The sequence below is a fragment of the Lolium rigidum genome, chromosome 6 (genome assembly GCF_022539505.1).
Source record: "Lolium rigidum isolate FL_2022 chromosome 6, APGP_CSIRO_Lrig_0.1, whole genome shotgun sequence".
NCBI lineage: Eukaryota > Viridiplantae > Streptophyta > Magnoliopsida > Poales > Poaceae > Lolium > Lolium rigidum.
Genome location: NC_061513.1, coordinates 139,381,679 through 139,396,886, shown reverse-complemented (window position 1 = coordinate 139,396,886; position 15,208 = coordinate 139,381,679). Strand labels below are relative to the sequence as shown.

The 15,208-nt window shown below is 53.3% G+C and overlaps 1 pseudogene; it reads right to left on the bottom strand.

Moving 5' to 3' along the window:
* Nucleotides 1–4,452: 4,452 nt before the first annotated feature.
* LOC124663338 lies at nt 4,453–14,139 on the bottom strand (annotated as a pseudogene).
* Nucleotides 14,140–15,208: the final 1,069 nt, after the last annotated feature.

Genomic DNA, 15,208 nt, shown 5'->3' with positions numbered 1-15,208 from the left:
AGCACCAGCGATCTTTCATGATTGCAACATTATGGCGTCAGGGTTTAATAAGGTTACTTTTGAGCACGGCCCTAGGGAGGCAAATTCAGTAGCGCATGAACTTGCAAAGTTTTGTTTTCAGTCTGCTAGTTCTTGTATTTGAGACGGTGATCTTTTAGCTTTATTTTGCCTTTCTTGATAAACAATGTAAGTGTCTTTGATCAGCGATAAAGCTAGTCGAATGACATTTCCTCAAAAAAAACAATGGATTCTAAAACAGAGCTAAAAAAAATGTGGAAAGCTATGGCTGTGACAAACTAATAAGCAAGCAGACGTGTAATGAGCTGTGGCATGACTAAGATTAGGTATAGCAAACTTAGAGCATCTCCACCGGCGGTCCCGATAGCGGTCCCGATATCGTTTGGGAGGCCGGGAGCGAAAATAGGCTCGCACCGATGCGTTCCAAACCGCGCCGGCTAGTTTTCAAGCCCAATAGAATCGCCGGCAACCCCGTGCCGGTCCCTTCACCAAGGCCGTGAATCGGGCGCGTCGGCGCCTCGCGGAACGACGGTTTTCGCGGGTGGGGCGCCTTGTCAGCGAGAGGACGCGGCGGTTTGCATCGAAAACGATGCGTGGAGGTTGGTCATCGGCGTTAATGGCCTCCCGCGCGGAAACCCAAACGGCGAGGGCGGCGACTGGCCACACGGCATCCACCTACCTTACCCACGCGCCTTCAATGCGCGTCCGCCGCCTCCCTTAAAACCCCACAGGCGCGCACTTCTCGTTTTTCCCAGCCATCTGATACGTCTCAGACGTATCTATAATTTCTTATGTTCCATGCTACTTTTATGATGATACTCACATGTTTTATACACATTTTATGTCATTATTATGCATTTTTCGGCACTAACCGATTGACGAGATGCCGTCGAGCCGATTCTTTGTTTTTCGCTGTTTTTGGTTTCAGAAATCCTACAAAGGAAATATTCTCGGAATTTGACGAAATTAACGCCCAGGGTCTTATTTTTCCACGAAGCTTCCAGAAGACCGAAGGGATTACGAAGTGGGGCGACGAGGCGCCGCCACCATAGGGCCGCGCGGCCAGAGGGGGGCCCGCGCCGCCTTATGGTGTGGGCCCCTCGCGCCGCCTCCAACCCTGCCCTTCTGCCTACTTAAAGCCTTCGTCGCGAAAACCCCAGGACCGAGAGCCACGATACGGAAAACCTTCCAGAGACGCCGCCGCCGCCAATCCCATCTCGGGGGATTCAGGAGATCGCCTCCGGCACCCTGCCGGAGAGGGGAATCATCTCTCGGAGGACTCTTCATCACCATGATCGCCTCCGGATTGATGTGTGAGTAGTTCACCCCAGACTATGGGTCCATAGCAGTAGCTAGATGGTTGTCTTCTCCTCATTGTGCTATCATGTTAGATCTTGTGAGCTGCCTATCATGATCAAGATCATCTATTTGTAATGCTACATGTTGTGTTTGTTGGGATCCGATGAATATTGAATACTATGTCAAGTTGATTATCAATCTATCACATATATGTTGTTTATGTTCTTCCATGCTCTCCGTTGCTAGTAGAGGCTCTGGCCAAGTTGATACTTGTGATTCCAAGAGGGAGTATTTATGCTCGATAGTGGGTTCATGCCTCCATTGAATGCGGGACGGTGACGGAAAGTTCTAAGGTTGTGGATGTCTTGTTGCCACTAGGGATAAAACATCAATGCTTTGTCTAAGGATATTTGTGTTGATTACATTACGCACCATACTTAATGCAATTGTCTGTTGTTTGCAACTTAATGCTGGAAGGGGTTCGGATGATAACTCTGAAGGTGGACTTTTTAGGCATAGATGCATGCTTGGATAGCGGTCTATGTACTTTGTCGTAATGCCACGATTAAATCTCATAGTAGTCATCGTGATATATGTATGTGCATTGTTATGTCTTCTCTATTTGTCAATTGCCCAACTGTAATTTGTTCACCCAACATGCTATTTATCTTATGGGAGAGACACCACTAGTGAACTGTGGACCCCGGTCCATTCTTTACATCTGAAATATAATCTACTGCAAACTCTGTTCTTTACTGTTCTTCGCAAACAAACATCATCTTCCACACTATACATTTAATACTTTGTTTACAGCAAGCCGGTGAGATTGACAACCTCACTGTTACGTTGGGGCAAAGTACTTTGATTGTGTTGTGCAGGTTCCACGTTGGCGCTGGAATCCCTGGTGTTGCGCCGCACTACACTCTGCCACCAACAACCTTCACGTGTTCCTTGACTCCTACTGATTCGATAACCTTGGTTTCTTACTGAGGGAAAACTTGCTGCTGTGCGCATCACACCTTCCTCTTGGGGTTCCCAACGGACGTGTGTCTTACACGCCATCACCATCCAACCCTAGCCGCCGCCATCCAACCTCCGCGCGAACCTCCCATGCACCCCGCCGACGATGTCGCACAACGACCAGGCCGGCGGCAGCAGCGGCGGCATACTCCGCTTGCTGCAGCTTAGCCTCGACGAGGCCGACGTACTATACTGGCACCGCATCCCCATGCCAGTATAGTACAAGTTGCCGCACGGCTGGTACGCCTCCAACGGCGACTTCGCCGTGCCACCGCCGCCACCGCCAGGAGCACAGACGCGGGCCCTCGCCAGGGAACATCGGAGCCAGATGACGCCGGAGAAGAGGAGCCTGCCAGACAACGTCCTCGCCAGCCTGGCCTGGGCACGGCGTTTCGAAGACGAGCGCGCCGTCGAGCTCGCGCGGACGGACAACCGCTCGGGCGGCCGCTTCAACAACATCGGCCACCGTGCCTGGTGGTACGGCCGCGATGTCGATGACACGCTCCGCCAGTACGGCTTTCGTTCGCGCGTCCGTGGGCAACGGGAGGCGGTGTACTTCCCGCAGGCAGTGGGCATGGCGCCGACGCCGACCCTGCAGAGGGCGCCGGAAAGGACCGCGGCGTCCGGAAGCTCGCGCACCGGATTGTCGTCTGCCGTCGCGCGCACGTGCTCGGCGCGCCTCCTTCCGGAGGCGTCGCCATCCGCGACGAGGCGAGGCGCGCGTCCTCTGCTCCGGCCCGTCGGACGACGGGGTCGGGCCGCCGCTCCAGCATCAAGGAGGAGGACGTCACGGCCTCGCCACCACTTCCGCCAGCGAAGAAGCAATGGTGGGAGAAGGAGGCCGAGGCGCAGGCGGCCCTCCGTGGCGACGACGACGAAGAGGAGTTCCCCGGCCAGAACTTCATCCTCAGCCGCTCCGTCGATGAAGACTATCGGCATATCACGATCGACCCGCGACAGGCGGAGGTGTGGTTCGCCAGGGACCACGGCGCCAACTACGTCGACCTTGCCGGACCATCCGAGTTACCGGCGCCAAAGGAGGAGAAGGCCGACGAGGAGGAGGCCGACGAGGGCGACAGCTGGTCCTTCGGGTCATCCAGCGCCGACGGCGACGACCTGGACTTCAGCACCTTCAACTCCCGGCGTCGCTAGATGTTTTTTTTAGTTTTTTAGTTTGAATTCGCGTTAAATTTATACAACTTTCGTTCAAACTTCGTATGAATATCGTTTTCAAATCTATCGAGCCACCGGTTTGGGGGCGCCGGTGTGGGAGCAGCATCCCCAAATACAGGATACTCTGCCGGCGTCATCGATATGGATAGCCCTGCCCTGCGCATATTTGGGAGCCGCCGATTCTCTTAGGCGTACAAATCTAAGGGCTCCTTTGATTCAAAGGATTTGCATAGGAATTGTGTAGGATTTGGTTCCTATGGGAAAATTTCCTATACATGTTGTTTGATTCATAGGAACATAGCCTATAGGAAAAATTCCTATAGGAATCTTGTAGTGTAATTCCTATAGGAAAAAAGCATTAGCTCATACCTCATGGAAAAATTCCTTTGCTACAATCAAACAAACTTCATCTTTCTATAGGATTCAAGTAAACATGCCATTCCAATCCTATACCTTTCCTATTCCTATGTTTTTTCTATCCTTCAAATCAAAGGAGCCCTAATATACGCTCTTTCAGTTGTTGTTATCACCTTGTTCCGCGGCCATGACGGAGATCTCGTGATAACTGATATTTTGACAAGTCACATGAGAAAGTCGCTTCGTGAACACATAGTACATGAGATCTTTGTTTGCCACAAGTTTTCATTCGCCAATCATCAAAAGCGCTGTATTTTGGGAGAAACAAATGGTAAGTGGACCCACTATGATACAGAGATACAGAGTGTACAAGCTCGAGGAACTGCCTAGCTTACTATCACCTCGAAGCGGGTCAAATGTACAGCACACTAACATATCACTGTTTTACAAAAATTGAAGTGTTGTCGATATGAACACAACAGGATTAACTCATCAGATCTAGAAATGTATAGGTTATGTATATTCACCAAAACACACAGCCTAGAGAGCACCCTGCACATAGGAAAGGACCGAGCTCGTTCTGGGTCATGTGTAACCTGAAAGAACAGACGCTGAAACCCTCTTCAAGGATAAACACACCCTTGATATATCTGATTCGTTATGACCAGCTGACACGAATAGGCGGATTCCCACAGGAAGTTTGCATCTGTCTACATTTGACCTCTTGGATGCCACAATAAAAACTGAATCTTCCTTCAAGACCTGTCGATGAAAGGATGTGTGAGTATCTGCTAGTGAAAATCCATGCGAACTGCAGTTCATAATCTTGTAGGTTCCATTCAAACTTACCTGCTCGGCAACGGTTTGAAGAAGACCTAGGTCGGTGGTCAGAGAACCTGTCGATTTCTTCAGTTTAAGGAAGACGATAGGCGACAGAACATGGCTAGAAATTTCGAGCCCTGGGGTATTTGATAGTTCTGCAGATCAAGCACGTAAAAGATGTCAAGTTGGTGGCCAGGACAGTTAATGTTATGACCGGCCTGGTCTATCGCCGGAGGGGGCGACTGGCCCAACCGGCCAGTCCTAGTTAGGGGCTTAGCCTAGTTAGCAGATTAGGGTTTTGCAATTCTCTTATAAATACAAGTTGTAATAGACTATATCGATCAAGCAATAATCAATATCATTATTGCCGACTCCCAGAGGAGTCGGCCTTCTCCTGTCCGCGCCGCGCCGCCCCAAACCCTAGCCGCCGCCTTTCCACGCGCCCGCGACGGCGCCCTGCCGCCGGCGCCGCCTCTCTCCCTCTCGCTCACAGCACTTCCACCCCTACAATCTACGCCCCCGTCCTGGTAGAACCCTAGATTCTACCAATTTGGTATCAGAGACCTCAGTTCCGATCATGTCTTGGGGCCAACCCACCGCCACCACCACCGCCGCCTCCGAGACGCCGCCGGCCTCCTCCGCCGCCGCGCACCTGCCGCCGACCTCCACGGGCGACGCGGCGCCCCTGGCAGATGTCGTCGGCGCCGCCCCCCTCCTCTCGCAGCAAGAGCTCTCGACGGCCATCCGCGACCTCGCCGTCCAGGGCATCCGCCTGTACCTCATCGGTACGCAGGGGATGACCACCCCGCCCCTCGCCGCCTACCCGGCCGCGCCGGCAGCCCTAACCGGCCAGGGCGCGCCTGCTCCGCCCCCGTCCTCACCGCCGCCGCCGCCGTGGGCGACATGGCAGTCGGCCCCCAGCGCGGGCCCCGCCCCGCTGCCCCAGGGCGTGCCCATCCAGCGGGTCCAGTTTCCGCCGTCACCCTCCCGACTTCCGGCGTGGGTGACCGCGACGGAGCCCCCGCCCGTCTACTCGGCCGCACCGGCGCCTTCCCCCGTCTACACCACCGCCGGGGACCCTCCGCGCCCATCTTTCCCGGACCCGCCGCACGCACGCTTCGCCGAGCCTTCCGCTGGTCGCGCGGAGTACCCCGCCCAGGGCGCCACCGGCCTCGCTCCCCCACGCTACGCCAAGCTGGAATTCGCCACGTATGATGGCGTCGAGGACCCCCTCAGCCGGCTCAACCGGTGCGAGCGGTTCTTCGGGGACGGCGTACCACGGCTTCGGACCGGACGTGGCTCGCCTCGTACCACCTCCGCGGCGCCGCCCCGGACATGGTACTACTCCCCGGAGCCGGGACGAGGGTGGCATGCCTCCATGGGACCGGTTCCGTGAGCTCTCGCCTTCTCCGCTTCGGCCCTCCAATCCGCGGCGGCCGCTTGGCGGAACTTGGGCGTTTGGCGTTCACCGCCACGGTGCGAGGACTTCACCGACCGCTTCCAGGCCCTCGCATGCCATGCGCCCGGCGTGACAGGCCAACAGCGCGCCGAGCTCTTCATTGGCGGCCTCCCGGACCACATCCGCGTGGATGTCGAGCTACAGGCCCCGCAGGACCTCCAGACGGCGATGCACTACGCGCGCGCTTATGAGCGTCGCGCCCAGGCGGTTCAGCAGGCGCCCCTGGCCCGCGGCACCCGCGCCGTCCGGCCTCCTCCTACGACCGCGGCTGCCAACCGCCCCGCCCCACTTGGACCGACCGGGCCCGTCCCCGCGGCTACACGCACGTTCCGCCGCCTCACCCCGGCGGAGCAGCTCGAACGCCGCCGCCTGGGACTCTGCTTCAACTGCGACGACCCATACACACCCGGTCACGTGTGCCCTCGCCTCTTCTACCTGGAGACCGTCGACGTGGAGGAGGGCGACCCGACGACCGGGCCGGTTGCCGCGGCGCCCGAGACGGCCGGGCCGACCGACGCGGCTGCCACGGCCTTTGTCGTGTCTCTACACGCGCTCGCCGGCATCCGCCACGAGCGGACGATGCTGCTTCCGGTCACTATTCAGGGCGAGCCTCTGGTGGCGCTACTGGACACGGGGTCTACGCATAACTTTCTTCCCGCCGCCACTATGCGCCGCCTCGCGCTACAGCCGACAGGGGGGATACCCTCCGCGTGACCGTGGCCAACGGTGACCGCCTCCACTGCCATGGGGTGGTCCAGCACGTTCCCCTCACCATCGGCGACGAGCACTTCGTCATCACGTGCGCCGGCATCGACTTGGGCTGCTTCGACTTCATCCTTGGCGTGGACTTTCTGCGGACGCTCGGGCCCATCCTTTGGGACTTCGACGCCCTGACGATGACCTTCTGGCGCCAGGGACGCCAGATTCGCTGGGAGGGCCTCGGGGCCACCTCTCCCGCACCGCAGCTGCAGCTCGTCTCCGGGGCCGACGACGCCGAGCACCCCCTCCTGACGCACCTCTGCGCAGCAGCACGGCGACATCTTCGAGGAGCCGCGAGGGCTCGCCGCCCCCACGAGCGTGTGACCATCGCATCCACCTGCTCCGGGGTCGGCGCCGGTGGCGGTGCGCCCATACCGCTACCCCCGAGCTGCGAAGGACGAGGCTGGAGCGCCGGTGCGCGCTCATGTTGGCGGCGGGCATCATCGGGATCTCCACGTCCCCGTTCTCCGCGCCGGTCTTGTTGGTGCGCAAGGCGGATGGCACGTGGCGCTCTCGCATCGACTACCGCGCCCTCAACGCCCTCACGCTCAAGGACAAGTTCCCGATCCCGGTGGTCGACGAGCTGTTTGACGAGCTCCACGGCGCGCGGTTCTTCACCAAGCTCGACCTCCGCTCGAGCTATCATCGAGTGCGCATGCACCCGGAGGACATCGCCAAGACGGCGTTCCGGACACACCATGGCCACTTCGAGTTCGTGGTGATGCCTTTCGGCCTCACCAACGCGCCCGCGACCTTCCAGGCCCTGATGAATGATGTCCTTCGCCCATACCTACGCCGTTTTGTGCTGGTTTTTTTCGATGATATTTTGATCTACAGCGCATCATGGGCGGAGCACCTGCAGCATGTCGCCATCGTCTTCAACGAGCTTCGAGCGCATCAACTTCACCTCAAGCGCTCGAAGTGCTCGTTTGCGACGACCTCGGTGGCCTATCTCGGTCACGTCATCTCCGCCGACGGGGTGGCCATGGATGCGGACAAGGTGGCGGCTGTCGCCGCTTGGCCGACGTCGCGTCCCCCACGCGCCCTCCGCGGGTTCCTGGGCCTCGCCGGCTACTACCGGAAGTTCATCCGGGATTTTGGCCTCATCGCCTCGCCACTCACGCGCCTGTTGCGGCATGAGGCCTTCGCTTGGGATGACGAGGCTACCGCTGCTTTCAAGGCCCTCAAGGGGCCACGACGACGGGCCCCGTCCTCCGGATGCCGGACTTCGACAAGCCGTTCATCGTCGGCTCGCGACGCCTCCGGGCGGGGTTCGGCGCCGTCCTTCACCGAGGGTGACGGGCCGCTCGCCTACTTCGGCCCGGCCGTTTGTTGCACGCCACCTCAAGCTTGCGGCGTACGAGCGAGGAACTCATTGGCTTGGTTCGGGCCGTCCGCCACCGGCGTCCCTACCTCCGGGGCGCTCGTTCCGCGTACGTACGGACCACTACAGCCTTAAGTTCCTCTTGGACCAGCGGCTGTCGACGGTGCCCCAGCACCAGTGGATCAGCAAGTTGTTTGGCTTTGACTACACGGTGGAGTACCGTCCGGGGCGCCTCAATACGGTGGCCGACGCCTTGTCCCGCCGCGACGCCGATTCCGACGCTACTACGGGAGTCTTGGAGGGACGCCTGCTATGCATCCGCTCGGGGCCCTCCTTCGCCCTCTTCGACCGCATCCGCCAGGCGACTGTGTCTGCGTCGGACGCCCAGCATCTGCGGCAGCAGCTCGACGCGGGCGAGCTGGACGACCCCTGGCGTGTCACCGACGGCCTTCTCCTCCACGGGCGCCGCGTGTTCGTTCCCGACCACGATGACCTCCGCCACCGAGTGCTGCTCTTAGCGCATTCCGCGGGTCATGAGGGTGTCCGGAAGACCCTCCGCCGTCCGCGCGCGGACTTCTACATCCCCGGCGATCGGGCCATGGTCCGAGATTGGGTGCGTTCGTGTGAGACGTGCCGGCGCAACAAGACGGAGACTTTGCGCCCGGCCGGCGTCTTGCAGCCGCTTGACGTTCCTTCGCAGGTGTGGGCCGACATCTGCATGGACTTCATCGAGGGACTTCCGAAGGTGGGCGGCAAGTCGGTCATCCTCACGGTGGTTGACCGCTTCTCCAAGTACGCCCACTTCATCGCGCTTGGCCATCCCTACACGGCATCGTCCGTGGCCCGCGCCTTCTTCGACGGTATCGTCCGCCTACACGGGTTTCCCTCGTCCATCGTCTGTGACCGGGATCCGGTGTTCACGGGCACGTGTGGCGGGACCTCTTCCGCATGGCCGGGGTCCAACTCCGGTTCAGCACAGCGTTCCACCCTCAGACGGACGGCCAGTCCGAGGTGGTCAATAAGGTGATCGCCATGTACTTGCGCTGTGTTACAGGCGATCGTCCTCGCGCTTGGGTGGATTGGCTTGCATGGGCGAAGTACTGCTACAACACCTCCTACCACTCCGCCCTGCGTGCTACACCATTCGAGGTGGTCTACGGTCGGCCACCACCACCTATTCTATCGGTGGATCCAGCGACGACGCGGACGGAGGCGGCTGGTGAGCTCATCCGCGCCTGCGACGAGATGTTGGCCGAGGTGCGGCAGCGTCTTGTCCAAGCTCAACAGGTCGCCAAGCACTACTATGACGGCCGTCACCGCGACGTTGAGTACGCAGTGGGTGACTGGGTGTGGCTTCGCCTGTTGCACCGCTCTCACCAGTCCCTCGACCCGCGTGCCAAGCGCAAACTTGGTCCGCGCTATGCGGGACCCTTCGTCATCGTCGAGCGGATTGGGACCATGGCGTACAGACTTCAGTTGCCGGAAGGGGCCCGCATTCACGACGTCTTCCACGTGGGACTTCTGAAGCCCTATCGCGGTGCCCAGCCGGTGGCCACTCCACCACTTCCGCCGACGGCCGAGGGTCGTCTGCTGCCCAGCCCGGCCAAGGTGCTCCGCGCTCAGCGCCGTCGTGATGTGTGGCACTTGTTGGTGCAGTGGGAGGGCCTTTCCGAGGAAGAGGCGACTTGGGAGCCACGCGAGGCGTTCCGACGATTATCCGGACTACCGGCTCGAGGACGAGTCGTTTGCGCGAGCGGGGAGAGATGTTATGACCGGCCTGGTCTATCGCCGGAGGGGCCACCGGCCCAACCGGCCGATCCTAGTTAGGGGCTTAGCCCGGTTAGCAGATTAGGGTTTTGCAATTCTCTTATAAATACAAGTTGTAATAGACTATATCGATCAAGCAATAATCAATATCATTATTGCCGACTCCCAGAGGAGTCGGCCTTCTCCTGTCCGCGCCGCCCCAAACCCTAGCCGCCGCCTTTCCACGCGCCCGCGACGGCGCCCTGCCGCCCGCGCCGCCTCTCTCCCTCTCGCTCGCAGCACTTCCACCCCTACAATCTACGCCCCCGTCCTGGTAGAACCCTAGATTCTACCAGTTAACTAGCAATCACATCTTCCTACGGCACGCCTTACTGTTTCATGAGTAGCACATATACTTCCACAACTAGTACTCATGCCATTCTAGCTTACAAAGAAAACACACAAGATCCGCAATTTATGCTACACAGGCAACAGTATTTGCATTCACATGGATAGATCTATGTATCTCCATGAACCACACGAAAAATCTCAAATAAGTCTATTCTGGTCAGAGAAATAAAGAATCATATTTACCTTTATGCAGAAGAGCAACGTTGCTCCTTAGGTTTGCAAGAACTGATGGGTTCTCCTCCAGGTAGTTTACAGCAGAGACCGCAGCACTGGCAAGATAGGGTGGCAAAGAGGCAGAGAAGACATAGCCAGCACTGCTTAGACGCTGCAATAATGTAGCTCCTTAATTATTCAAAGCCCGAAACATTTAACAGCTCAATTTCAGTCTATCTCAACTGATATTCCGTGGATCTGGTATTTGCATCTACCTGATGATCAACAACCCTCACACTTACTGTGCAGAAGCCACCATCAGTAGCTAATGCATTTCCCATTCCAGCAGTGATGATATCAATTTTGTCAACCTGCACATGCAATAACTTTTCACCACTAGGAAGACCATGGTGCAGAAGAATGTGGCTAAAACTAGTCAGTATGACAGACTTCGTAAATTAACTGGTGCCTGCCCTTGTGCCCTATACCATCCATCTTTTCATTTACACTACTTAGGTGTTGCAGACAAATATTTTTAAAACACTAGGCATAGATACCAAACACTCACTGGAACTCCATATTGTTCGGCAAGGCCGCGTCCAGACTTGCCAAGCACACCAAAAGAATGACTCTCCTCAAGAATAACACGGAACCGATATTTCTCCTTCAAATTGACAATCTCATCCAAGGGAGCTATTTGACCAGAATTCTGCAGTCACCACAACAGTAAGAGGGATTTTATCACCTTAGGTATACATACATGGGTTTGTTACATTCTACAAGCAGAAGAGATATTTTATGTGGAAAATTTGTTCAATAACAAATAAGGAGAGCCCCTTCACTAGTCTAACATAAGCCAATCACAAAAGGCACGTCACCTGGTAAATAGATTCTACAACAATGTAGCGTCTCATCTTTTCAGTACGTCTATTCCCATGTGTAAGTTTTTCCAAAGTGCTCGCGAGTGAAGCCATATCATTGTGCTTAAAATAAACAACCGTACTTCTTGATAGATGGAGACCATTTTGCACTGCCCAGTGAACACCCTCATCACTGCAATCCACATAAAATACTCGAGTCAGCTTAAGAGAGGAAAGTGCTATTTAGTGCAAAGAGCCAGATATAGTTAATGGCATGAAGAAGACTGGGACCGATCAACAGCGAAACAAAGAGCCAACAACTTTGGTCAAGCTTATGAGCTAAAGAAATTCATAACTTCCACATAAGTCAATCAAGTGTGTCATCAATGTACCAAGCAAGAAATATTTCCGCAAACATTACAGATGTTCATGAAAGCTGTCAAACATAAAGCACCATAGCAACTTTCTGTCTCCCTCAAACTTGATATTTCATATATTATTAGGAGAAAAGGATGGTTAACTTACGCGACTATGATGTCTCCTTTCTTACAAAAGGCAGGTATCACACTGAATATTGTTGAAATCCCATATGAATAGAGAATGGAATCTGGAGTTCCCAGGAAAGTAGCTATTTTTGCCTCACAGTCAAGGTGTATATCTGCATGTGTTCCGCATGTAGAAGATAAGGTCGGCTATATTTGCAATACCAGTAAAATACTGTGAAGAGACAACATACAGACCAATTGTTCCATAAAAGCCACGTGGACCACATGATCCGACACCATATTTCTCCAGCGAACCAACACAAGAATCCTACAGTTCACTAACTTTGATCAGATATTCCAGAAGAATACAACTGTTGAGAATGCTGTCAAACAATAGAGTTCTGCCTTACAAGAATTTTCTCGTTGCCAATTAAACCGAGGTAGTTTGCTGATGCAAAGTTCACAACTTCTTTCCCATCAATTGTTGTATGTGGTCCAGCAGCACTGTAGAATAGAAAAACAGAATAGGTGTTAATTCTGAACAGCAGAGCTCAGGACAAACTATATATGCCCAGCAACCGTAGATATCCTGTAATGATAACTTGCTCAAGTGGTATATTTGCCTATGTTTCATATTCCATAAATCTAGAACTATAGAATGAGCATCACTCAAACAAATTAAATATCATTTGCACATACATAAATAGCAACTTATGCAGATGACAACAGAGGAATACTCTAATAAATGGAAATTGCTTCAGAAAAAATAATGCTGTGATTGGGAGTTTGGAGTTATTCCTAAAAGTTTAAAGCAAAAGGCATTCTAACATACACACTAGAGCAGATATAGAAAACATTTAACTCATGAAGTTAATGTCCATTATTAGTGTAACATAGGCGCAGAAATATCACCGATAAGTGATAACTAAATGAACTTACATGCTTGTTGAGATAATGCTAGTAAGACACCATCTGGCATCATCAATTAAGTATTTTTTTATTAGATATATCAATTCTTTTTATTAGGCATATTTAAATCAATGACAAAATAAATTGTACAGAGTTTCCGCCCTAGGAGTTTGAAATCTAGAGGGATTTAGGCAGCAAGGGAGTTAAAATTATACTGCAAGTGTTCACAATGCTCTGCAGTTCTTTAAACTAAGCAAAGTTTTACATTACAGATTTTAACATAGAAATCATGTTTTCATGCCTTTTCACATTGTAATTCTAGCAAGAATTGCCCCATGATTTCGACCACTGATAATATCGTAAGTCCCTGCGATAGTGATAAAAAAACTCTTCGGAAACAACAACTAAAATTGATCTGAAAAAACTAAATCTACTTCAGCTAGAAACAACATAGAGTTCTAATATTCCAACATCACTGCATCGACTACTGAATTGAAGTATCAAATTGGTGTGTCTATTCGGGTCACTGTGAGTAGTTCACAAGGTGGGGGACTATATACCATTAGAAATCAGGTCATCACACAAACCTCTCCAACACTGGCGTGTCTGTTCAGGCCCCCTGCTTGATTGAAGGACATAGAGGCTCTGGCTCCCATTCATCACATAGCTCATCAATCTCCTGCAGAGTTTAAATGTAAAGGTTCACAAGAAAATTCATGAAGTAATGAACAAAATCAGTACTTCCTAACATGAACAAAGAGAGAGCAATGAGCAGAAAAGCCCTCCACCTTTTCACTAAGTGGCTTCTTTGGTGGTTTGTAGCTCTTCCTGGAAAGCTGAAACAGTATGACTGCAATAAGAAGCCCTTCCACAACCAAGTGTCCTGAAACATACCATTACCCCCAAAACGTTACCGTCATCCAACAGTAAGTTCTTAGTTGATGGGCAGCAGGTCTTACCATCAATGTGAACCCCGAAGACGACCGCACGGGCTAGAGGGGCGTTGAATGCAGATGTAACACGAGCAAGCACTGCGGCTGTGGCATTCACAATCGGTAATGCCATGTCCATATTCAAACTCTGAAGCGAGCTGTCTGTAATGGAAAGGGCCCTTACTGGGAACTAGTCAACTACAGCGTCTGAATCTGCCAAACAAGAAATTGATTTGCTCATTCATCAACAACATCGACCAAGGAAAAACTGGATCGATATTGGACCAGAGCATTCAAACCACCATTGAACCCTAATTTCGATTGGCCAATCAAGATCGGGGTTCGAATTCGCTCCCCTGATTCGCTGCGGGCACGAAAGTGGAGCAACATACCACGGGTATCGTTGACGTCGTCGTCACCGTCGCAATGCTATTGCCGCCGCCGCAGGATCACCGCCGTGCCGCCATTGATGCCGTTACTGAGAGGCGGCGTGGAAGGATCAGTAGCGCAGGGGAGGCGGCGTGGAAGGATCAGTAGCGCAGTGCAGGGATTCCGATGCCCAGGAATTTATTTTTTTACTTTAGTATTTTTTATTATTATTCTTTTGAGGGGACGATGACTGGGAGTGAGGTGTCCTCTGTCTTTTTTTTTTTCAAAACACCGTACAATCAATCGAAGACACTCATACATACATCAATATGGTAACAAGGACAGACTGGTTACTGCTTAACCATAACCATCCCCGTCCAGGGAAAATTTTCTCCATCCCATCCCCACTAACTGTCATGGGCAAGTCTTTTACCATCCTCATCCCCATCGGGTAAACAAATAATCATCGGTTGGCCATCCCTACTTTAGCTAGTAACTATGAGCCCAAAATAAAATGACAACATGATAGGATGACAGGGCTAGCTGGATCAGAAGTTTAGGAAGGAGATGAGAGCGTTTGGGAGTTGTGATTTGGGGGCTACGGCGGTTGGGGACAGGAAGGAAAATATGAGGACAATAGGATTAGGGTTTTCGGGTATCTATACATACCTATCTGGTACCCTAGTGTCACATGTCATGTGCCTAACGGGGATTTCACGGTTATCGGGTATGAATAGTGGTAACACAGACCCATCCCCACCTTATCTACTGGGGAGAGTTTGCCTCCAATAAGAACTGATGACCCACAAGTATAGGGGATCGCAACAGTCTTCGCGGGAAGTAAAACCCAATTTATTGATTCGACACAAGGGGAGACAAAGAATACTTGAAAGCCTTAACAGCGGAGTTGTCAATTCAGCTGCACTGAAACAGAGACTTGCTCGCAAGAGTTTATCGAGTAGTAACAATTTTATAGCGATGGCAGTAGTAAAATAACGAGCGGCGGAGTAACAAAGACAGACGAGTAGTGATTTTAGTAAACGAGCGGGATTAAAATACGTAGGCACGGGGACGGATGAACGGGCGTTGCATGGATGAGAGAAACTCATGTA